At 35.8% G+C, this 24119-nt stretch overlaps 1 protein-coding gene across 4 annotated transcripts in view; it reads left to right on the plus strand.

The window, feature by feature from the left end:
* Positions 1–975: 975 nt before the first annotated feature.
* The window catches only part of LOC120590800 (tyrosine-protein kinase Fer-like), a 55721-nt gene continuing 32577 nt past the window's right edge, over positions 976–24119 (plus strand). The window contains exons 1-3 of one of the 4 annotated variants that reach the window (XM_039848415.1): positions 976–1118; positions 16559–16704; positions 22983–23048. The gene's annotated coding sequence lies outside the window, so the exon portion shown is untranslated. The other 3 variants (XM_039848414.1, XR_005649772.1, XM_039848416.1) reach the window with 3 other exon arrangements.

Consider the following 24119-nt stretch of genomic DNA (forward strand, 5'->3'; position numbering starts at 1 on the left):
GAGGAAAGACAATCAGAAAACAGCCCTTACTGGAAGAGCGAACCAATTTGAGTTCCTCACGCATTATAGGCTCTTGAAGAAAGACTTACTATTAGGTCCACTCACAGAACCAGCTGTACGCTTTTAAACAGGATCTATTACAATTCTAGCACTGTGTGATAGAGCGTCTAATCTTTTTTTTTTTTTTTTTAAAGACAGTCTCAGGCACTGGGAATTACAGGAATGAATACAGTTCCTGCCTTTAAGGCACTCATAGTCAACTGGAGAAGCTTAAAACCATTCTATAGGAATGAACGTTACAAGTGATGGAAATAAAATGTACAGGAAATAGTGACTGATTCTGAGGGTGAAAAAAATGCGCATTCAGTGGTAGTGGTGGTGGAGGTGGCGCGGGGGCGGTACACCTTCCCATAGCAGCTTCCCTTCCCGGAGATTTCAGCTCCCGGGATCACCCAGCACCCCGCGGGCACAGTTAACATTTTAATCACGCCTCCGTCCCCACCCTCTGAATTCCTTTCCCTCTGCCGATCCGTCGGGTAGTCCCTTCCAGGCCGCCCCAGCTTATCACCCCCGGCCCGGCCACTTCCCGGCCGCGGCCAGGCGAGTCTCCCAAAGTTTCCTGTGACGCCGCCGTCCGCCTCCGGCCCATCCCGCCCTCATTCCCACCGCCACAGTAGTGGACGCCGGCTCGAGAGGAGCGGGCTACACGGACGAAGAGAGCAGCTCAAACAGGAGGACCGCGGGACCCCACCCGAACCCGGGAGCGGGCCCACAGGGCGGCGTCCGAAGCACCACGCCTTCACTCGTCGCGCCCGCGGCCCCCAGTCCGCGCGGGCCATCAGGCCTAGAGCCCGAGTCCCACCCCTCGGGGACCCCGGCCAATCGGCCGCGCCCCGCCTCCTGGGAGGTGGTGGAGGAGGGGGTTGGGGCCGGGCGGCAGGCGCCCGCCTTCCGCTTGTGCCCATTGGCTGAGGCCTCGAGGGAGCCCGAAGACCGGCGAGCAGCTGGATTGGCCGCAGAGGTTCCTGACAGCGGCGCCCATTGGCTGTGGCGGCCCCCGTGACGCGGGGTGGTGACTGGCTCCCGTGTCCGAGGGGCTCCTGCTTGTCAGGTTCTAGGTAAGTGAGTTTCGCGCCGCCGGCGGCGGGCGCTGTTGCCCGGGGCAACGCCATGGGAGCGGGGGAAGAGAAGGGAAGGCCAGCCGAGAATGGGGGCAACACTCTCTGCCCGCAGAGGGGCGCCTGAGCCTCAGCCCTGGGCTGCGGCGGCTGCGCCGAAGGCTCTTCCTCCACCCCCCCCCACCCCCGCCCCAGGCTGCGGGGTCTCCCGCCCGTCCTCCGCCCGCGGCAGAGCATTCGGGGTTGGGGTTTTGAGCCAGGCTGCCCATCCAGCCCGGCGAGGTCCGCCCCTCCCACCCACCCGGGACGGGAGGCTGAGGGGGCGGGTGCCGGCGCGAAAGGGCTGCGGCGGGCGCGCCGCGGCCCCGCCCCGTCGCTGGGTCTGGGGGCTGCAGGGTGTGGGGGTGTGTAGGGGACTGTGGGCACCGCCCATCACGCCCGCATCCCTTGCTCTCCTGGCGTGGCCCTCAGAGTGCGGCGGCCACTCCTAACCCCTAGGTGTTCCCCTTAGCCCCTTCCTACCGTTGGGGCCCTGCAATGTTCCTTGACCCACGCAGTCCGACCGCAGGTCTCCCGTAGGTCAGCTTCTTCACCTCCCGCTTCTGTACCTCAGCTTCTGTTCCTGCTCCTGTCTCGGTCAGATATGACCTCGAAGAGACAGTCAAGTGATAAACTGAAGTTTGAAGCTAGTGCAGCCGGGACAATTTCTGCTCTGTTCTGTTTGCCGTTTGAGTTGAGGACATGTTTGGAGGCACCTTTGGGTCAGCTTTCTGCCTTAAAGTCTCCCTTACTATCAAATTTCCGAAACACGCTAATGGAGTTGGTATTAGTACCGCAGGGTTACGTCGTGCACAAATTGAGTTAACTGTGAAGTTGTCGCTTTTTACTTTGTACATTTGTGATGTTACCTAGTGCTGTGCAGTCCCAAATCTAAAAATAATTATTAAGTCTGGTAGCCTTGCAATTTCATTCGCTTTATGGTTTTTTAAAAAAACTTTAATCTTTTTAGTTCATAAGAAGCTGCTTGTAATCATGGTGATCTCACTGTTACTTTGACATCAACGGCTCTAAAGGGGTAATGCCATCTTTCTTTTTCTCCAGATATTTTAAGATAATAAAAAAATTCTCAGACGGAGTCACCGTATGTAAAAGTGTAACGAAAAAAATGAGAATAGACCAAAACTATTGTAGTGATTAAAAACTAGAATGGGAATAAAATTTTAATAAAATGTGAAATGGGAATAAAATTTTTAAAAATGTATTGCAAAATATAATTATTTCGCTAGTGTAGTGTTGTAGTTCTAGTATACCATGCAGTCTTTAGGAAGACATATTTGAAGAGCCACACGTTTGTCAGTTAATGCAAAGGAAATCTGAGTGTATCTTTTGTAATCTAGGAAATCTTTCCATCTAGTACACTTGAGCCAAGGGAACTCTGCTTCCAGTGGTATTGGGACTATAATGAGAGTACATAGGCGTACATGGAAACGTTTTCTCTGTTTTATTCCATGAAAGACCTTTGACGAAGATCTGTTTCTCTTCTGCACTGATAACTGGCAGCATTAAATGTATACCGTGTAAAATTATTTAGGGTCTAGTTAATGGTTGCTGTCTAGTTTGGAAGAAATAATCCAGGCATTTGGTAGATGAATCAGTTTCATTTGATCTTCAGCTGTTAGATAGCTATAACTCCGGTTTGTGACCATTTCAAATTTGACATTTCTTTCCTCCAGTATTTTACTATGAAAAATTTCAAACAATGCAGACAATTTGAATGTACAGTAACTCCCCAACTACCTACACAGCAATAACATTTTCAAGACAGTTGTTACATAGTAAATATTAAGGAACAGAGGAACTGAAATGATCAAGGTTGAAAACCAGCATAAATATATCTCATACCAAAATACTGTAAGGTGCTTATTTCCGTTTGTAGATGGAAATAGTGTTTAGAAAACCTATAGTAATTTAATTCCATGAGACTATTCTAAAGCAATTTTGTGAGTGAGTGGGAAGTTGTCATCTTTGTAAATCAAGGCCCGGATGAATAAATGGCATTTTGGTAATCAGGAAAAAAGGTCTAATGAACTGGTTATACAAATAAAAATTTTGTTTTAAAATTGGACTCCTGTGTTAATAGGTTCTAGTTTTGTACTTGATTTTTAAATGATCACCTTTTTTTGAAGACAGATCCAAGGGATTATTAGTTATGCAATGTTCGATAACATACTTAAGATCTAAATACATTGTTTTGGAATAAGGATGTATATTTGTAATGGAAGGAAAGCTTACAAATGTGAGCTTTTTCAAGTAGAACTATTTCATGGAAAATGAAGTAATTAAAGAGATTTAAGTCAGTGTTTTGATAGGACTCAAGACTTTGGTGAGCGCTGTTTCATGCTGTTGCTAAAGGAATATTTTAATATAGAACTTCAGTTTATAATAATAGAATAAGTAATGGTTATACGTTCACATACGTATTTATTTGTAATTTTTCCATAATTAAGAAATTCTCGCACTCCTCTTTAAGTATTTGAATCCTGCTTTTCAGTTTTAGTTTACCCTAAATCTGTTTTTCATACTTACCTCATTTTTATAATTCTTAGATTTTGCAGTTAAGAGCTGTCTCAGAATTTATAGACCTTTGGATTACCTCATTATTTTTCCATATCTCATTTGACTTTGGCATGCTTATAGATGGTTAATTTACCACATCACTGAGAGATTAAAGGGAACAAGCTATCATAGTTTTGGAACTTGGGAGACTGAAATATTTAGATATTTTTTAATCAAAGCTGTAGGTTCCCTCCCCCCTTTCCTTTCCTTCCTTTCCTATTTTCATTTTTATTATAAAAGTTAAATGCTTTAAAATAAATTCAGTGAAACTGTAGAGGAGTTAACAATAATTCCATGATAGTTAATGCTTTAGAAAATAACCAAAATTTTTGTTTATTCTGTAACACTATCAATAATTACACTTTAATAGTTTTCATTGCGGTATCTCTTCACTTGCATCTAAACTTGCAGGAGTTCCTGAACTTGAGACTTAGTTACCCTAACTTAGAAGAGGGTTCTTAGAGCTGGAAGAAATATGGAAAAGAGTAGAGTACATATTGGAACAAAAGAATCAGACTCAAGCTATTATCTGCTTTTTCTTATAAGTATAAATATAATACTAGTTACCCATATGAAACTACTTTCTGGTTGACAAAATATGGGCCTCTCAAGTTCTTTTTATTTTTTTAATTCAAAATAGGTAAGATGAAGTTTACTCAGTGCCCTTCTACAAAAATTTTTAGATTTCATTTATTGAATATTACATATTTAGCTTTAAAAATTTATGGTCATACATGATTTAGAATTATTTCTTAAACATTTATATATGCTTATGAAACTGACTAATTTTTTAATTATACGTCATCAGCACTTACTATAAGCTTGATATTGTCTCCTTCTTTAGAAGGTTTTAATTAAAAGACTGACAATTTTAATGTAGTTATTTCTTGCCAGGTCACAGGGTGTAATGAAAGAAGATTATTATTATTTATTTATTTTTTTGAGCCAGGTAATCTGAATTTCAGTCAGAAATCAGAATTTTCTTCTGTGTGATTTTGGACAAGTTACTCGATTTCTTTAAACCATAGTTTCCTCATCTGTAAAATGAGGATGATAAAATTGCCTCAGAAGGTTGTTATGAAGAAGAAACGAGACAATCTAGGTAAAATGCCCGAATCTAGGAAGTGTTCAACTTCCAGATCCAGTTTCTCACATCATAGCTTTAATTTTGTCTCTCCTGCTATCACTGTGTTTATTCTACCATCCTAAAAGTCCGTAAATTTTAGATTTAGGAAATTAAAATAATGTATATTAAGCTTACTTAAATTGATATTTACATTTGTACAGACAGAGCAAATCATTAGTTCCTTTATAGTTCTTCGATTACTGTATCTCAGGATAATCAGAAGTTTAAATGCTTTTCACCTCAAAATATGTCTAGTTTGTCTGAATTCCTGAATTATTTTTATTTCACCTTAGATTATCATCTTTTGTTGGACGGTTTCCCAAAATTCCTTTCACTTAAACCACAAATATTTCCTTAAAAGTGGTACAGAAGAGCTGAGTATTACTTTCTTAAATCTCTAACTCGTGTTTCTCCCCATCTTAAACCACATTTAATCTTCAAAACTTAAACTATTTTCAAATGTAATAATTCATAAAACTCTTACTTGAATTTTTTCTGCCTGCTACAGATATATATGATTATTTTTTAAGGAGCAATATTTTGTAAATAACCCTTTTTCAGACTATGTGTTCTATAAGTATAGGGTTTTAATTCTTAAGGGACACTATTTACTTATATTTCACATGTAAGTTTAATCACTGATTCTCTACATGATTTAACAAATATTCTTTAAAAACTTTTTGAAATGACAGTTTGACATTCAATATTAACATTAGTTTCAGGTATATAGCATAATTGTTAGAAATTTATATAACTTATAAAGTTATCTTCCCAATAAGTCTAGTACCCACCTGATACCATACACAGTTATTACAGTATTATCGAATGTATTCCCAGTGACTATTTAGTAACTGCCAATTTGTACTTCTTATTCCTTCTCTTTTTCACCTATTCCCCCAAACTTCTCCAATCTGGCAATCATCAGTTTGTTCTCTGTATCTACCAGTTTGTTCTCTGTATCTACACGTTTGTTTCTGTTTTGTTTGAAGAACACACATGATTTAAATGCACAGACCAGTCTATATAGTTATTGGGTGTTGTGAAGCAAGCATTGAACTGAGTGAAGAGTTAGGAGTAGAACCAGATAGTCCTTATTCATTTATCTAGCAGTAAAACAAAGATTTTGTTATCTAAGTCAGTGATTCTCAATATTGTTTCCCATCCAATACAAGAAGATATTTACATGTGTGACATATACTAATGTACAGTGTCCTAGCATGCTCTCTGTAATTCCTTCTTGTTCTCTCCTCCTCAGGAAAGCATATCAGAATACAAGTAGTTGAAAATGACATCATTATAGGGATAAACTTGAATCTACTCTGATTTATTGAGGAAAGTGAGTATTAAAAAAATGTGTGTAACTATTATTAGTAACAAATAGTTGAAACATACCTTCTAAGTACTACAGTCGAGACCTAGGTTACACATTTTCCTGAAAGAAATACCTCTCCACTCCAATCTTGTAATGCTACAGAAGAAAAGATTACTAATTTTATGTTAATGGATGATGAAGAGCCTTAAGTTTAAAAATCAGAGTAACTGATAATAGACATTTAAAAATATTTAACTAACATCACCATGGTCTTTATTGTTAAAATAATAACACAAATTCTTGTAGAAAAATTGAAGTTAGTTTTCTAGTATAAATTATTTTACTTACAGAGAAAGTATTTCCATAATGGGATAAACGGTCTTAGGAGAAGGGGAAACTCTTAATACTTGAATATTTATATTCTAGGTGTTTAGTATATAAAAATGCTTTTTACATTGGCTCAGTCAGAAAAGTGTTTTTAAAATTACATTACTATGAATGAGATTGCTTTTAAATAGCTCATCCTTTGTGGATATGGTATGTATAACATACAGTTAAAAATGAAGACTTAGTAAAACTATGTCCATTGAACTCTTGACATTAGCAAATATTTTTCAAAATCTTTGTGGATCTAAGATATAACTACCTCCATATAATACAGTCAAATTTAATCAAAAATTTAAGTGATCCCTTCAAACCCTTAATTTTATAATAGGACTTGAATCATGAGAGTTGTTAAACCATTTTTTTTTTGCTTTCAAAATGGAGGCTGGGTGACTTTGTATTACATTATTACATCGTTATCAAACACGGAAAGGTTCCGATTTCTGACTCTCATGTCCTGGAGTTTGCAGAGCCAAAGAATATTTCTGGCTTAAGTTGAAGAGTTAGTTCTTGGTCACTGTAATGCTTGATGTTTGTTGCTGTTTCTTGAATATGTTTTCTCCTTAGAGTTGAACACTTCTGTGGTTTGTGTCCTTTTTGCTCTCCGAAAGTCTTGCTTGGAAGGATTTCTCAAGCTTCTCCTCTCAGTTTTGGGGACTCTTTTATTAATTTTAACTTATACAAAGAAAAATGTATCTGACTCTTCTACCAATAAGCAGTTTTGGTAACAATCGGGTCAATAGCCACTCTAGCAGCCACACCACCTCTTCATGAAGACATTTATACAGTGTCCTGATTTTCTCCTGAATTATATTTTCTTCAGAATCACATTTTCTATATACACTCTTATATAGGTTAATCATCATTTCACCTTTCACTAAGATTTTGTTGCAAATTTTGCTTTCCATAAGAGCAAAGGAAACATTTTTAAGAATCACTTTCTCATGAGACAGATCCAGTCACTGTCACATTTCATATTCATTCTGATTTACTCCAAATTTATATGTTCTGGTTACATACCATTACTTTGTCAGGCCTTTTTACTAAATATGTATTGAATGAGTTGGCAATAGTAGAGTAAGAAAAAAAGAACTAAATAATGCAGTTGTCTCAGATAATTATTAATGGCAAATAACTTGTTAGATTACTATTACAATTATTTATAAACAATTATGTTGGACTAAGTATGAGGATCTTTATCTAGATTTATGTATAAAAGAAACATTTTACAAAGCAGGAGGCTGATTTTCTTTTACAGATGAGGGGTGTGTGTGTTTGTGTATATATATATGTATATATATCCAGTCAGAAATATATATCTGTGTATATCATCTAAGAGAAATATATAGTTATATGTATATAACAAATATAGTAACATATTATATTTGCATGATAATTTGTTTATGAATATATTTTTTCACCCTCAACATTTTAACTGCTAAGGTAGAAATAGATTTTGTCAGTAAAAGTTTTATGGTAAATTACGTGGATTCAGATATTATTATAGGGAGGGGCATTAATATTTGTTTAGTGCCTTCTAAAAGTTCTAGACACTTTGCATATTTGTTTTTATTTTTATGACAATCCCGTAAATTGGATAGTTTGTACATATTTTCTTTTTATGATCTGGAACCAATCTCAGGTCACGTGTTTATCCAAGGAGACCCAGCTATGAAGTGATACCTGGGATTTGAATCTAGGTCTTTCTATGCTAAACCTGAAATAAGTAGAAATGGTAAGTATCTAAATGGATTTAATATTAGTTTTAACTATTTGAGAATGACTCTAAAGGTCCATGTTAAAATATTTGCAGTTTTGCTGAAATGAATTCCTCTTATTGGAAATGAGACCCTAAGATATATACATGACCCTAGTTAACTGCTGAATGTCCACATGTTGTCATGGCTTGTTTTCTGTTTGAGATTATTCTATATTATAACTTTTATTAAGTGATAAAATGTTGTTTCTTTGTAAAAGAAAAAAATTCCAGAAAAAGAAAGTCAGCTGCTAAAAGTGAAGAAAAAGTAGAGGCCCAAGAAAGTGGTGGATCTTAGCCAGAAAACAGAAATTTTTGAATACTTTTAAGATGGAATGTTGATTCCAGTGACTCCTATCTAGATGTGAATCAATCCACCACACCTTCTAGGGAAATAAAAGTTGACCTGTGAAACATTGTTAATCCTCATAGTTCTTAGACAGATTTCTTGAAAATGTCAGAGATCTTATATTCATAAATCCTGTTTCACTTCCCTTCTCTCTCACCCTCAACAATAATATTTGAAAGAGATTTGCTATTTATAAATATCTGCTACTTTGTACAAGTTAAAGTAATTGTTACAATATTAACAACAGTATCTCACAGGATAATATAGGTGTTCTTTGTGAGTTTCACAATTAATTATAACAGAATGATAGTTAGACCTTGACGATGGCCTCTTTCTAAAATTCTGATTCCTGTTTGTATTTTGGATTCTTGATTTACCTTGTGACTGAACTGGCATTCTGGGATCGAAGTGGCCTAGCTTAGAGACACTTGCTGTTACAAACAGTAATATGGTATTTGAAAAAGGATGAAGATGGTAAAGAAATAGACATGTCTCTGAGGTAGCCTGCATTATAACAACAATGCAGAAATGTTCTGTGTCACACAAGAGGCGAATTGTTGCAGAAATGGGATAGAGAGCCAGAAGGCATATAGGTCTTCCTTTTTTTTGGTCATTCAACACATATGAATAGAGTACTCACTCCATGTAAGAACTTACCTTTGGTTACAGATAATTATAAAGCATAGAGGAGTTTCAGACTTTTTCTGAGAGTATGATGTTACTCTCTGGAGTAATAAAAAGAGCATGGATTTTAGAACCAGACCCGCCTACATGCTACCAGTAATTAGTTGTATGAATTTAGGCAAATAATTTAATTCTTATGCCTTCAGTGTTTTTTCATTTGAAAACATATCAGTGTCATCTGATAACTGGTAATAACATTAGATTTTTCTATTTCTTTCAGTTGTGCGAGACCAAAACCTTACTCATACTAGTTCAGGGTACTGGGCACCCAGGAGTATACTTTTTGAAGATACAGATGGATTCATTGAGCTCAAACAATAGCCACAGGACATACTCAGTGACTTTTTTTTTGTTAGATATGTCACTGTTGGTTCTGATAGGAATTCGGTTTTGCCCCAATGGTGGGGGGGGAGGGGAGGGATAATGACAGCGCAGACTTGTAGTTAGCATTTTTTCTTGGTTCTTCCTCAAATGATGGTAGTGAAGAATCACAGATCATTGAGATTTAATAGTTTTATTATAAATATACTTTAGAACGACAAAGTATGCCCCAAGGAGGCTCATGGTCCCAGCGATGAGAGCTGCAACAGATTGCTCTAATAACAACCACAACAAGAGGGCAAAAAGAAAGGGGCAAAAAGAAGGCCCAGAAGGGCAAAAAGGGGGAGCAAAAAGAAGGGGAGCCCAGAAGGGCATAAAGGGCCCAGAAATGAGAATGTTTGCCATGATGGGGTGGTTCCAAAGGCATTTGTAGGTGATTGGCAAGTGAGGTCATTTTGATTGACACCTGGCTGCTGTATAGCTAACTGCCTAGTGTGCGTACTTGGAATTCTACTACCATTGGGGTGTTATTTGGGCGGTCTATAGGCTGGGCCCCTATCCCCCTGCTGCGCATGTCTGACTAGCTGCTTAACAGATATACTTTCAGATAGGGTTTATCCATGTGGGGCTCTCTGATGGCTCCAGCCTGACATTCTTTCAGTTTAGCAAGCCCAACATAAAAAGAGCTTTTCTTACTCATAATTTTATCATAAGTCCTGGGATTGCATATCACTAAATGAATTGGGTCATATTTCTATCCTTGACTCTGTGGTCAGGAGGATAACATATGATGATAGGTCATATCTAGATCAGGTACTAAGTATTGGAACTGGGAAGAGAAAGTGTAGTCAACCACATGGTCTGAAACACATGGACAGAGAGTCAGGGTAGGTGGGTGGATCACTGAAAGAAAAAGGAGGTACTGTGACCATGTGAAGGGGGAGTGGATGCTGGGAAACATAACCAAAAGATATTCACTGTAATCCTCCCGGTGTGCATATATGCCTTCCCTTACATATACACCCTGAAAAAAATGCTCTCACCTAACATAATGCAGATCTACTTACAACTTCTAATGCATTTACTACCTACTCCCGAACAAAGGAAAACAACTCAGAGCCTTGTTTTATTGTTGCACCTGACTTTAAGTCTAGGATCTCTGTGTAATTTTCTAAGTTCTGTTTGAGTAGATAGCCTCAGTATCTAGGAACTTATGGTTAAATAATAAATACAGCTAATTGTAATAAAGCCAGTCTTCAGTGATAGAAGGAACATAGCATAAAGACAATAAAAATTCTCAATTTAGAAAAGAGGAAAAGGAGAAGCAACCCACAGAGGTTTTCCAACCCATGATATGTACATATTTCATTGGACAGGGATAGCAAAAACTCTTTGCCCTGGCAGTGGAATAGGATACTTGATTGCCAATATGGCTGTTACTGGTTGTACGTGAGAATATCTATTCTTTTTTCCCCCTAAGATGAGTATTGAGAAGGAACCCCTTACAGGGACTGTCACAGCTAAGATGAGTATTGAGAAGGATCCCCTTACAGGGACTGCACTGCTTCAATAAATTGTTTTCTGTTGCTGATTGTTTAGGGTTCCAGAAACCATCTTAGGGACTGAGCAGTAATAAACCTTTGTTGGGAGTTTCTTAGGCAATACAGCTTTTCATAAACTTAGTAAGTTTTTTATTCTTTTGCATTTGATCAACTTTTTCCAAGTACTCAAAGCCCAAATCCTAGTCCTTGAATCCAACCATTGCCCGGTATGTCTCTAAACAATTTTGCCCATCACCCAAATCCAGTGGTTCTCCAACAAGGAGCAGTTCTTACCTCAGGGACATTTGGCGATGTCTGGAGACAATTTTGCTTTTACAATGGGATTCGGGAAGATAGTAAGAAGGTATTACTAGCATTAAGTAGGTAGAGCCCAAGGATACTGTTAAGCATCTTACAGGACAGTCTCCCACAACAAAGTTCAAAATGACAGTAGTATTGAGGTCAAGAAACCATGCAAATCGTAGCCTTCTCATTTCCTTCTTGGTCTCCGTCTCTAGGTCATACGGAGCAACTTCTTGAGGTAACATGCACAGCTAATTAGTCCCTATTCCCAAGCAATTTTAGAGTGAATGGTTCTTTATAATGAGTAAATATCTTCTTAGCTAGAATGCTTAAGGAGCAGCCTGGAGTGTTAGGCTTCTCTCACATTTTGTTTTGTGTGGTTCAGGGCTCTAAGTTTTAGTATATTTGATTTTCCACTCTGTAAACTGCAAGATTATCAGTCATCTTGCATTTGTAGTGAAAGACCGAAAAGATATTCCTCTTATTAAGACTTCACTCAAAGTGTGCTGCTTTTTTGAAGGATCTTCTGAAGACTGGCACATAGTTGGCAATATACCAACATCCTAACATTTTTACCAAGTACTCTACAGTTCCATCCTTGGTATGCACATAGTCCAATTTGTAAGAGGTGGCAATTTACCAGCTGTTTTGCTTATTAAGGACTGCTGACTTCTCACCGTACAAAAGAGGGACACTAGATTCCCTTCACTTTTTTTTTATTGACTGAGTCAGTTCTGCATTTCAGGGCTGTTACTTATAATTCCTGATTTCTGGCATAAAGGTTTATATTTGTCAGCTTTTATATGTCAGTGATAGAAACCCTATTAAAAAATTAATCCTTCCTGTTTCTGTAAGTGGCAACTCTCTCCTTGTTTTTTTTTTTTTCTTTTTTTCCTCAGACCCCAAACCTTGAAGTTATTCTTAACTCTTTTTCTTTTACTTCTCTCACACAATCTTTCATCATACTCTGTTGGCTTCAAAATATGTCTGAAATCTTACCACTTCTCACCATGTCTATTTAGGTCACTCTGGTTGAGCATTGTCCTCTCTTTCCTTCCACATAACTTCTAATAAGTCTCCCTGCTACTACTGTTGCTCTCAGAATATTATTAGCCTTAGAATATTAGTGTCATCCATTTGAAAAGAGATCATGTCACTTAGCTCAGAATCTTTTAGTGGCTTCCCATGTAACTCAGAGTACAAGCTTAAGGCCTTCAAATGAGCTAGTTTTATGGTCTTCTTCTCCCTCCTTCATGCAGGATCTTTCTCTGACCTCAGATTTTTCTGTTGTCTTTACCATTTGCTCAGAACAGGCATATTTGTTCTCTCTTAAATAGGTGCTTTGCATTTACTATTCCCCTGGCCTGGAATACTCTTTCCCAGATATCCATATGACTTACTTCCTCATCTCCTTTAAGTCCTTGCTCAAATATCACTTCATCTATAAAGCATTTGATCACTTAACTGAAATTTGAAATCTACTTCCCACATACTTCTTACCTTTTTCTGCTTTTTCTTTCTTTATAATCACAACTCAATACTGTATCTTTTACTTACTTATTTTCTATTTTGTTTCCTCTCTAGAACATAATCTCTGTGAGGATAGGAATTTTTGTCTGTTTTGTTGTGTGGAAAAATGCATGGCACATAGCTTAGTAGGCTGTCAGGAAATATTTGTTGAATGAATTAATACATAAAAAATAATTTATTGACTCATGTAACTATTAAGTCTGAAACACTGATGGGACTGAGAATAACCTGCAGAGGGAGAATGATTACTCATTAAGCAAATCTCTCCAGGAGAAAAGGGGAAAGTGTCTAGGTTTATTACACTAGAATATAGGTAAATATAAATGAAAAATATAAAGTAACAAGAAATATAAGTTTTTAAAAAAAGAATATAAGTAAATATCTCTGAGGAAAGGGAAGGAGAGGGTTTTATTTCTCCAAAGCTCTTTAGAGGTCTCTATCTTTAGGGATACACTATCTCTAGCTTACAAGGCTGTCTATTATGCAAAAACCCTTGTAGTACCTTTCGTTCAGGAGGGTCTGATTGTGCAGGAACTTGAGAAATCCAGAGAGAATTGTTTCCCAGCAGTAATTCTAAAATTGCAGCAGATACATCTGTTCACACCTGAATTCACCTGAGCTCAGGTGTGATTAGATCTATGGGCAAAATCTTTTCAGAATGTTCTTTTCTCTTTCCATCTCTTTTTTCTTCTTTTCTCTAGTGTTGGCTCACTGTCAAATAGGTGCTTTCCATGTCCTTTCAGTTTACCAACCTCAGCTGAAAAAGAGAGCTTTCTGACTAATTCCTACAAAAATTTTGGGATTGAGTTTTATTAGTTTGATTGGGTTACAAACCCATTCCTGAACTTTTGCTTGGGAGAGAGAATATGCTGATTGTCCAGATCTGGCTCATGTACCTGTTCCAGGAACTTTGCGCTCATTCCAGGGGACTGAGAGTGGGGGTGATTAGTGCCACCCACACTACATGGATTGAGAGTAAGAGAAAGGTAGTTCAACGGAAGAAAATTGAAATGCCGCTACCAAGAGAAGGGAAATTAAAAAACAATGCAGGTCTGTCACTTACATGCACATGCAACTCATGCTCATTTGAAAAAAATTAATCTTATTGTCCATAGGTATTCCTGCCTCATCCGTTTTTCACCTAATATCATATTGTGAACAAAAGATTTTTCTTTGAAACTGTGATTTTAAATAGATATAAAATTATCTTTAAATTCATTGCTTAATTTTTATGTATTTGGTTTATCCGAATTAGATTTTGGTATCAGAATTGGGATGTTACATACTAGAGAAATAAGAGTAGGGGTGCCTAGGACACAAAATGTACTTTGTACTCCCTTTTAGGGTCATGCAACATCAGGGTGGCAATTGCGTGACCCTGAGAGTGAATATCTCCATACATTTTTTACCCTAGGTTATTCTCTTGCCTCACTGTAGACCTAGTTGGGAAGAGAAGCACATTTAAGGAATAGGAACTATGTTTGGTTATGGGTAGGAGTTAAAGATAGTAAACTGTGTAGTTGGGAAAGTTGGTGGGGAAGATTAAGGTGCACCAGAAAGCAGTTATACATTCTTAACTTGTCTGTGGACACCTTTGCTGAGTTCTGATAAGGCTAATAATCCCTTTGAAGTGATACAAGGAGTATAATTTTTAGTCATAGGTTTATAGTAGGTTGAGCAAAGAACTGCTGCATTTGAAGATGCTATCGAGGAAATCGTTACTTATTTTTAACCCAAATTATTTCAGTATCAAGTGTAAAAATATTTTTTCACTGAAAAATAAAAGTTATAGAAGAGACGAGTTGGAGAGTGTTACATAAATAACGCATGGAAGCTTTGACTGGATACTGTTCAATGTTGGGCGTGGAATCCCAGTTGAATAGTTGTTTTTCTTGTTTTTAAGTCTTTGAAAATAACTCTTTTATATCACACTGGGAGACCAGAATATGGAATTCTAGATAACTCTCAACTATCTTTGCCGATAGAGAAGTAGGCTAAAAAAATTCAAATTAAATATATTTTCCAGTAATTTTGAGGTCTGTCTTTACAATGGAATTAGGTAACATATGTAATGTGTACATTTAGGTACACACTATATTTTGTTCTTTGGAAATATTTATAAGTAATATTATTAGCTATACTATATCTGGGGGATTTAACTGAAGGTACTCTATTAAAAGCAGTGTAAAAGAAGTCATGATTAAAATTTTCATATTTAAATATTTTAAGTACTGAATTTTATCATTTACTATAACAACTCTTGTTAAAACCTTGCTTTACAACCAAAGTATACAAATCAGAGAAAGCTGTAATTCACCTTGGAATTTCATTCATTCAGTAATCACTTGTTTGGTGGTTAGTGTTCCAGGTATTGTGTAGGATATTAAGATAACAATCCTTGTCTTCAATCATATCACAGTTTAGTGGAAGAAGACGGATGTAATAACACTTTCATTATATGTAGATTAGATTTCCAGCCAATTCTTGCATTGAGAACCTTGCCAAATCCAGAAGAGAATAAAATGCTCGTCAGGGGAAAAAGAAGGAACTCTTTGGAAATGGGTAAAAAAGCTTAGAAGAGTGGAAGACTTGGAAGATATTCCTGACACAGTGTTTGGTCAGTTTCCTGACCAGAAGGAAAGGAGTAATCTTATTGGTAACATCTATGAAATGTCCTCTGATTCATGTGAAAGTCAAGGAGGGGAAATGACAGAAAACCGAATAGGCAAACAAAAAAGAGGAGCTTGAAAGAAGAGAGTTGATTATAAACCACGAGGTCAAGATTAGAAATACAAAGTCATGAGGCAAAAAATGAGAAACTGTGACAGAGCTATAAACTGCTATATTGACATCATGATAGAGAAGAGAGCCAGTGACCAAGAAACATCTTAGAAATTCTAGTTTCAAGAATTGTGAGAATAGCTGATGAAAGAAGAGTCATGCTTTGGCATACTAAAGTATGTTAGAGAAATATGTGTGTGCTGAGAGAATGCTTCCCAAACCTTCAACCTTTGACAAAGTTTTTCTCACATAATAACTTCTTTAGGATATAATATTTTTTATATTTAATTTTTTAGTTAAAATTATTGGAGTGACATTGGCTAATAAAATCAAATAGGTTTCAAGTGTACAATTCAATAATACATCATGTATATTGCATTGTGTGTTCATCATCCAAAGTTCAGTTTTCTTTTGTTATAAAATATTTGATCCCCTTTACCCCTCCCTACCTCCCACCTGCCCCTCTACAGAGAAAAAATATGAATTACCCATTCAAAACTGAGTGAATAGGTTAGAGGAGAAGCTAAGGTACAATATTCATTGGGAAACTTGTGGAAAAAAAGGGGAGAGAGTAAGCAGAGGATGGACAAGTAAGTAATGCATTCTTGTTCTTTATATGATGAATGAGAGAAACTGCCACAGTTGATTTCCAGTAGCAGCCTACTATACTCCATGTATGCATGTTCACTTTTTTCTCTGTAGTGTACAGTTCTGACTACTTGAATTTCTTCTTTCAGCTCATGTTTTCTGGCTAGCTCTATGATCATTCCCGTGAGACTTCACTGAACGTTTTCACAAGTGTCTTCCTCATCCCTAATGTGTAATCCTTCAACATGGACCTGCTACTTTAGCTAAGATATAACCAGCAATGAATAGTAATAAGGTAGGATTACACTACTCTTCTTTGTAAATTACTATTAAAAATGTATATTATTTTTTTCCTTTGACACTATGAAACAGTTTTTTCTTGATTTTGTAGTGTTTATGTTAGATTATTCTCCTACCAATGCAGGCTACAGTCATTTTATATTTGTCTTATTTATGTTTTGCTTGTCATTTATTCTCCTGAATTCTATCTCATTTGTGATGTAATAATTATTTTTTTCAATTAACACTTATAATCAGTAGCATTCCAATCTATATCTCTTTCCTAGCTGGTGTGCTCACTAGTCCTATATTTTCAACTGCCTGGCACCAAACTCAGTATATCTTATTTTTCTTCCTAAACACTTGTTCCTCCTCTGGTTTCTGTATTTCTATTAATAACATTATTATCCCATTGCCTAATATGGTCATATGTTCATTTACTATTTCATTTATTTATTTGATGCACATTGATATGCTTCTATTAAGTATCAGACAATTTGCTGCTTTCTGGGGTGTAATGGTGAACAAGCTGGATATCCTATTCCTACAGCTTATGTTGTTGGGGGTGGAGGATAGGTTTAAAATAAACTGACAAAATAATTATGAATTGTAATAAACTTTTTGAAGCAAAAAACCCAAATAATTTAGAGATAAGGAGCTATTTGAGATTGGGTGGTCACAAAAGACTCCTCTAAAGAGCTGATATTTAAGATGAGACCTAAGGATGAGAAGAAGCTATTTCAAGGGTGGGCAGTGTGTGTGAGGTGGTGGGTGGGTAGCGTTTTTGATGGGGAAAGCATTCTAGTTAGAAGGAATAGTGGAGTGAAATAAGTGGAACAAGAGAAAGACAAATACTGTATGTTCTTACTTATATGTGGAATCTTAAAAAGCCAAATTCATAGAACTAGGAAGTAGAATGCTGGTTGCCAGGGGCTGGGTAATGGGGTAAATGGGAAAGGGGTTGGTCAAAGGGTACAAACTACCAGCTATGAGATAAATAAAATCTGGGGATCTAATGCACAGCTGGTGATTATAATTAAGAATAGTACTATATTATACACTTGAAAGTTAAGAGTTAGTAAGATGATAGCCATTCTGACAGGTGTGAGGTGATATCTCATTGTGGTTTTAATTTGCATTTCTCTAATGATGAATGACATTGAGCATCTTTTCATATGTCTGTTGGCCATCTGTATGTCCTCTTTGGAGAAATGCCTATTCAGGTCCTCTGCCAATTTAAAAATTGGATTGTTAGGTTTTTTTTTTGGTGTTGAGTTGCATGAGTTCTTTATAAATTTTGAATAGTAACCCCTTATCAAATGTATCATTGGCAAATATCTTTTCCCATTCAGTAGGTTGTCTTTTCATCTTGTTGATGGTTTCCATTTCTATGCAAAAACTTTTTAGTTTGATGTAGTCCCATTTTTTTTTTGTTTCCCTTGCCCAAGGAGGTATATCAGAAAAAATATTACTAAGAGCAATGCCAGAGAGTTTACTGCCTATGTTTTCTTCTGGTAGCTTTATGATTTTAGGTCTTACATTTTAAGTCTTTATTTTGAGTTTATTCTTGTATATGGTGTAAGATAGTGGTTAGGTTTTATTTTTTTTTGTGTATCTTTCTAGCTTTCCCAGTACCATTTATTGAATACACTGTTTTTACCCCGTTGTATATTCTTACCTCTTTTGTTGTAGATTAATTGTCCATATAGGCATGGGTTTATTTCTGGATTCTCTATTCTGTTTTATTGATCTGTGTGTCTATTTTTATGCCAGTACCATGCTGTTTCGATTACTATAGCTTTGTAGTATAGTGTGATATCAGGTATCATTATTCCTTCAGCTATGTTCTTCTTTCTCAAGATTGCTGTGGCTATTTGGGGTCTGTAGTGGTTCCATATATACATTTTAGGAATATTTCTTCTAGTTTTCTGAAAAATGCCATTGATATTTTGATAAGGATTGCATTGAATTTATAGATTGCTTTAGGTAATATGAATGTTTTAATGATGTCAATTCTTCTTACTCATGAGCATGTCATATGCTTCCATTTATTTGTATCTTCTTCAGTTTCTTTCTTTAATATCTTATAATTTTTTGAGTACAGGACTTTCAGTTTCTTGGTTAAATTTATTCCTAGGTATTTTATTTTTTTGATGCAATTGCAAAGAGGATTTTTTCTTAATTTCTCTTTCTGATCATTTGTTATTGGTGTATGAAAATGCAATAGATTTCTTAATATTAATTTTGAATCTTGCTACATGACTGAATTCATTTATCAGTGCTAATAGTTTTTTTAGTGGAATCTTTAGGGTTCTCTCTATATAGTATGTCATCTGCAAATGATAGTTTTACTTCTTTCTTTTCAATTTGGATGTCTTTTATTTAACACAGAATTAGATATCTTGTTCTTGATCTTAAGGAAGACGCTATTAGCTTTTTACTGTTGAGTGTGATGTTAGCTGTGGGTTTGTCATATATGGCCTTTATTATGTTTGAGGTATGTTCCCTCTGTTACCACTTTGCTGAGATTTTTTATTGAAGAAGAAATAATTTTTAATGTTAAACATTCTATCTATGAAATTTGATATTTATCTTCTTAATCCTCAGTCTTAAAAGAAACTCTTTGGAAAGTCTTTTCTTTTTATCTTTCTTATATTATAAATTGAATACATGCTCATGATAAAAATGCAAGCTAGAGGTACATGAAGTAGAAAGGGACATTCTTCTCACTATTGTAAGTCTCACTGTTCAGAAGTAGTTAGTGATAAAAGTTTGATATATGTCAATTTGGAGTTTTAAAATATATACATTTAAGACAATGCATGTTTATGTTTGTATAATTTTCAAAATACGATCATTTGATATACTTGTTTTGAAATTTGCTTTTCCTATGTATCCTTTGATTTCTACTTATGCTCCATGCAATTCCAAGATTTGTTTGGATATATAAATGGACAGAACTAGGAGAGAATAAAAGTCATAAACTGGAGTAATCAAATTTGGGGGGAAATAAAATTTAAAAGCTCAGGATGAGAAAAATACCTGCTAGTTCTTTTTTGGTGTAAATGCTATGTGTTAATTTAGAAGTGCCTCTTTTTGACTTGTTTAATCTATATGAAATTATGAAAGTTGTCATTTTTTAATATAATACATTTTTGAATAAACACATGAGGGATAATTAGAGTAGAATTTTAAGATTTATTGAGTACATCAATGGGTATGCACCTATATGCCTGATGTGTTTGAAACATGAGGATATAGTTGTGAATAGGACCCTGTCATTACTTAGTGTTGTGATAACAAATTGCAGAGGTAGAGAAGGCTGCCTGGAGAAGGTGAATGTAAGCACAATCTTGAAATACTAGTAAGAGTTGGCTAAGATTTTTAAAAACGGCCAGTGGAAGTGAATAAGGGTTGAGTCAGAGTTATAGGTTGTTAGTATAGGCATAGAAAGGCAGAGAGTCAGAGAGTCAGGCAAAGTGATTCAGTATGTGTTGGGAAAGAAGTAGGGGGTCAACATGCCCTATTTTGCATGGGACAGTCTAGGCTTACACCTTTTTTCCTGGCATAATAAAGAATAGCATCCCTTTCACTCTTAACAGTATCCCAATTATGGATAATAAGTGGCATGTTCACCTTAGAAAAGAGAGAATATAGAAGCAGTTAAGACTCCAGAGAGATGGAATATAGTAGGTTATAGTAGGTTAGGCCTAAAACTAGAATATTAAAATTTACCATTGCAGAGATAAACCAGTTTTGGATTTAGGCTATGGGCAATAGCAGGGGTTGTTGAAATGGAGTTGGACTAAATGGGTCTTTGGAGAAGAGAAAGACTAGAGGTTAAAAACTCTATGGATGAAGATAAGAGTGGGTTAGTGCATAGGTCTGGGGCCAAGAGGAGATTGAGAGCACGATTTGTAACATTTAGGTGATATGGGACTTGGTGAGCTGAATGGCATAAATTTCAAAGGAGAAGAGATTTTTGAATAGGTTTGGAAGAGCGGTGATTTGGAAATGGTGCTAAGGTATCAGATATTGTTATGTGTCATTCCCCTGCTCCCCAGCCTCATGGTTATGGGTGATGGGATGTGGGAAAGGTGTAACCTCTACCTGGGAGCACCGTGTTTTTGGGAAACCAGGTTTCAGCTAGAGTAAGGAGTTGGAGGGTTAAGATTTAAGGAAGTTTATTTATAAACTGAATGGAATTCTAGAACAATTTGGGAAGAAAATACATTTTTTAGGGCATGATTATAGAGAAAGGATGCGATGGGAGTGGGGATTAGGCTTTGCCTTTTGGGAAAAGAGTGAATTACACAGAAAAATCAAGAATGGAGCTTACTTTCCTCCATGTTCTAAACAATGGCACAAGGTTTGTCTGATCTGGGTTCCCTGAGAGGCTGTCTCATTGCAGTGTAGTGACTGGCTTTGGCTTAGTTCATTTAACTTATTACTGATGGGACCTTGATGGTTGCCATTCTGCTGAATCTCTTTTAAAGTACACGTATGGATTTTGAAATTATTTTGACTTCTCCTCACATTGTTACTGTCTTTGAAAGAGAAAAAATTGACCGTAATTTGAAAACTGAACTCTTTTGTAATAATTGATCATACAGAAAGAGTAAAAGGCTAAGAGTTATCTGGATAACAGTTATATTTCTAGACTTTAGAGCATACAAAGTGATATGCATTCTAGCCATACTTAAGCTTTTAAACCTTTTTTTTATTCTGTTTTCTTTCAAATTAGCAATGTTTCACTAATATTCTCTCCATTTTTCTATCCTTGCTCATGTTTAAACTCTTACTTAAAAAATAAACCCTTCCCTGTCACTTGCTATTATTCCATGGTCTCTCTTGTGTGAGTTCTTTCTCTCTCATGCTTCATTAGTAATGACTACTTTTTAATAAGTATCTCCAAAGCCAGACACATTAAATAGTTTATCTCATCTAACCTTCCCAACACCTCTGCAAAGTAGGTGTTACTATACCTGTTTTAAAGATAAGAAAACTGAGCTTCCAGGAGGTTAATTAAAATACAGTTACATAGCTATTAAATGGTAGAGTTAGGATTCAGCGCAGGACTGATTCCGAAGCTGTGTCCTACATACACCTTTGCAGAGAGACGCGTGTACATGTGCTCTTTTCGTATTCCTTAAGGCTTGTGGAGATGTTCTTTTTTTAAAATTAAAATCTTTCCCCCAGTTTTAATGAGATATAATTGGTATATAACATTGTATAAATTTAAGGTGTACAATGTGATCATTTGATACTATTGCAAAATGATGTTTTCTTCTTAATAAAGGCTTTTTGAGTCCTCTACTCAGCTGTGCTCTTTTCTTTCTCTGTGGCTTTGTAACACTTTGTACCTCATGCTTTTATTTCTGTGACACCTCCCCCCACCCCACATGGCCTTTAGAAATGTTGTACATACTTCCTCTGTTTCCCCACTGAACTTGTAACCAATGTGTATTTGTGAACTTGTTGAATTATATGGCATTTATTTCCATTTTTGTCACCCCTACTAGGTTGTGAACTTATTGAGACTAGAGACTATATAATCTTATAGGCCTTGGTATTCCTGGCACTGAGAAATATGCCTGGTAAATAGATGCTCAATACATGTTGCTGAATGACTCTTGAATGCATTGTATCATTGTGACCTGTCTATTTATTCTCAATACATTGTAAATCAAAAGCAGTAATCCAGATTTTATTTATCTTTGTATCCATAATAGTATGGTTACTCAATAAATACCTATTGATTTTTATTAATACTTTAAAACAAAGAGAAAAATTTCTGTTAATTCTGTTCTCCCTAAATAATTTTAAATGTCGGTACTTGCAAATACACTTTTAAAATTAAAAAAAGTTAATTTAAAAGCAAGCATGTTGCCCATTTGTTTATAGACTTGCAGTTTTTATTCAATGTTCTCTCTTAGTGGAACATTATCATTTATTAATGCTGTTCTAATAGGCTGGCCAATCCAGTGCTGTTTCAGTTGAATTTAATTTTTTTTTTTTTAAATTAAGCTAGAAGCAACATTTTCAAATTAAGAAAACATGACAGGAGTTTTAAACTGTATCTGTAGGATGGCCAAGGTCAGCATATATTAACTGGTAATGAATGATGTTGTCTTCATAGTTAAACTTTGGTGACTCTTCATTCCTGCCTGTTTAACTGCTTCTGAAACAACACTTCACTTTGTATTCATATGAGGTCAGTTTTTTGGTTTGTAGCTGCGGTTATTACTTGCATACTCTGTGGCTTTTTGTGACTTTGTTTCTGTCTTGCTACAGGCAGCTTAATATTTTGTTCAACTAGTCACTGTTTCTGACTTATGTCAGTATTACAGCTTATAAAAGGTAAGAAATACCATTAGATAATTATTTTTGTACTTAAACTGGTTAATGATAGTCTTTATCAATGAGCAAACATAGTCTGATAAAGTAACTTGAACCATAAAGTGATTTTAATAGGTTTTATTAGTTAAGGATTATAAACTAAAATTCTATGGAATTTCCTGCTAGCTTAGAGTATCTAGTTGGGGAAGATATTTGTTTCTATTCTCTGATTTTTCTAAATATACCTTTAGTGGTATATTTCAGTCTTTTTGTCAGTGTTAAAATACAGGAAATAATTAAATATTATTTGTGTTATAAGATCTAATCTCTGTTAAAATAAATCAGCCTTACTTGAAAAAGAATGTTCAGTATATATTAAACTTTATTTATGCTATATAAAAATAATATCTCCATCTGTGTACTTGGAGAATATAAGAGCTGCTAGTTGTGGAGCCAAACGTTGAAAAACAAGAGACATTTTAGAACAAATACTTGCATATACCTTTATACTTATAAGAAATACCGTAGAAATCCCGTCCTGCCAAGGAAACCAGTTATCTGTTTTATGTTTTGCTGTTTAATAACTTCTAGTTTTTTAAAGGAAGTGTGTGTTTATAGATCTCTTTTATACAAAATGATACAACATTGTGTATGCATTCTCTTTTTGAAAATATAGCAGTTTTTAACAGTTCTTTTAAGGTTTTTAATAACAATTTATAGAATTGAAACTCTACATAACTCACTTGATACTAAATACCAAATAGAATTCATTAAATAATGTAGATTTATATAAATCTAAATAGTCAATAGTTTATTAGGATTTTTAATAGCTTTACTTTTTAAAATGTATTATTTAGAAGTAGACATCCTTGCTAATAACATCATACCCTTTTGTATAATATTTTGTTTTTGCCTGATTTATACTTACTTACTATCCACTAAATTATGGACATTTTTATTTTAAAATCTCATTTGCAAATCTATTATGAAATGAGTTTCCTCTAGCAGTTATTTATAATAAATTGAATGTCTGCTGTATTCTTGGTAGTAATTTAAGTGATATAATGATGAAAAATCTGTGATGCTCTGATT

This window comes from Pteropus medius, unplaced genomic scaffold (assembly GCF_902729225.1).
Source record: "Pteropus medius unplaced genomic scaffold, Ma_sr-lr_union100, whole genome shotgun sequence".
NCBI classification, from domain to species: domain Eukaryota; kingdom Metazoa; phylum Chordata; class Mammalia; order Chiroptera; family Pteropodidae; genus Pteropus; species Pteropus medius.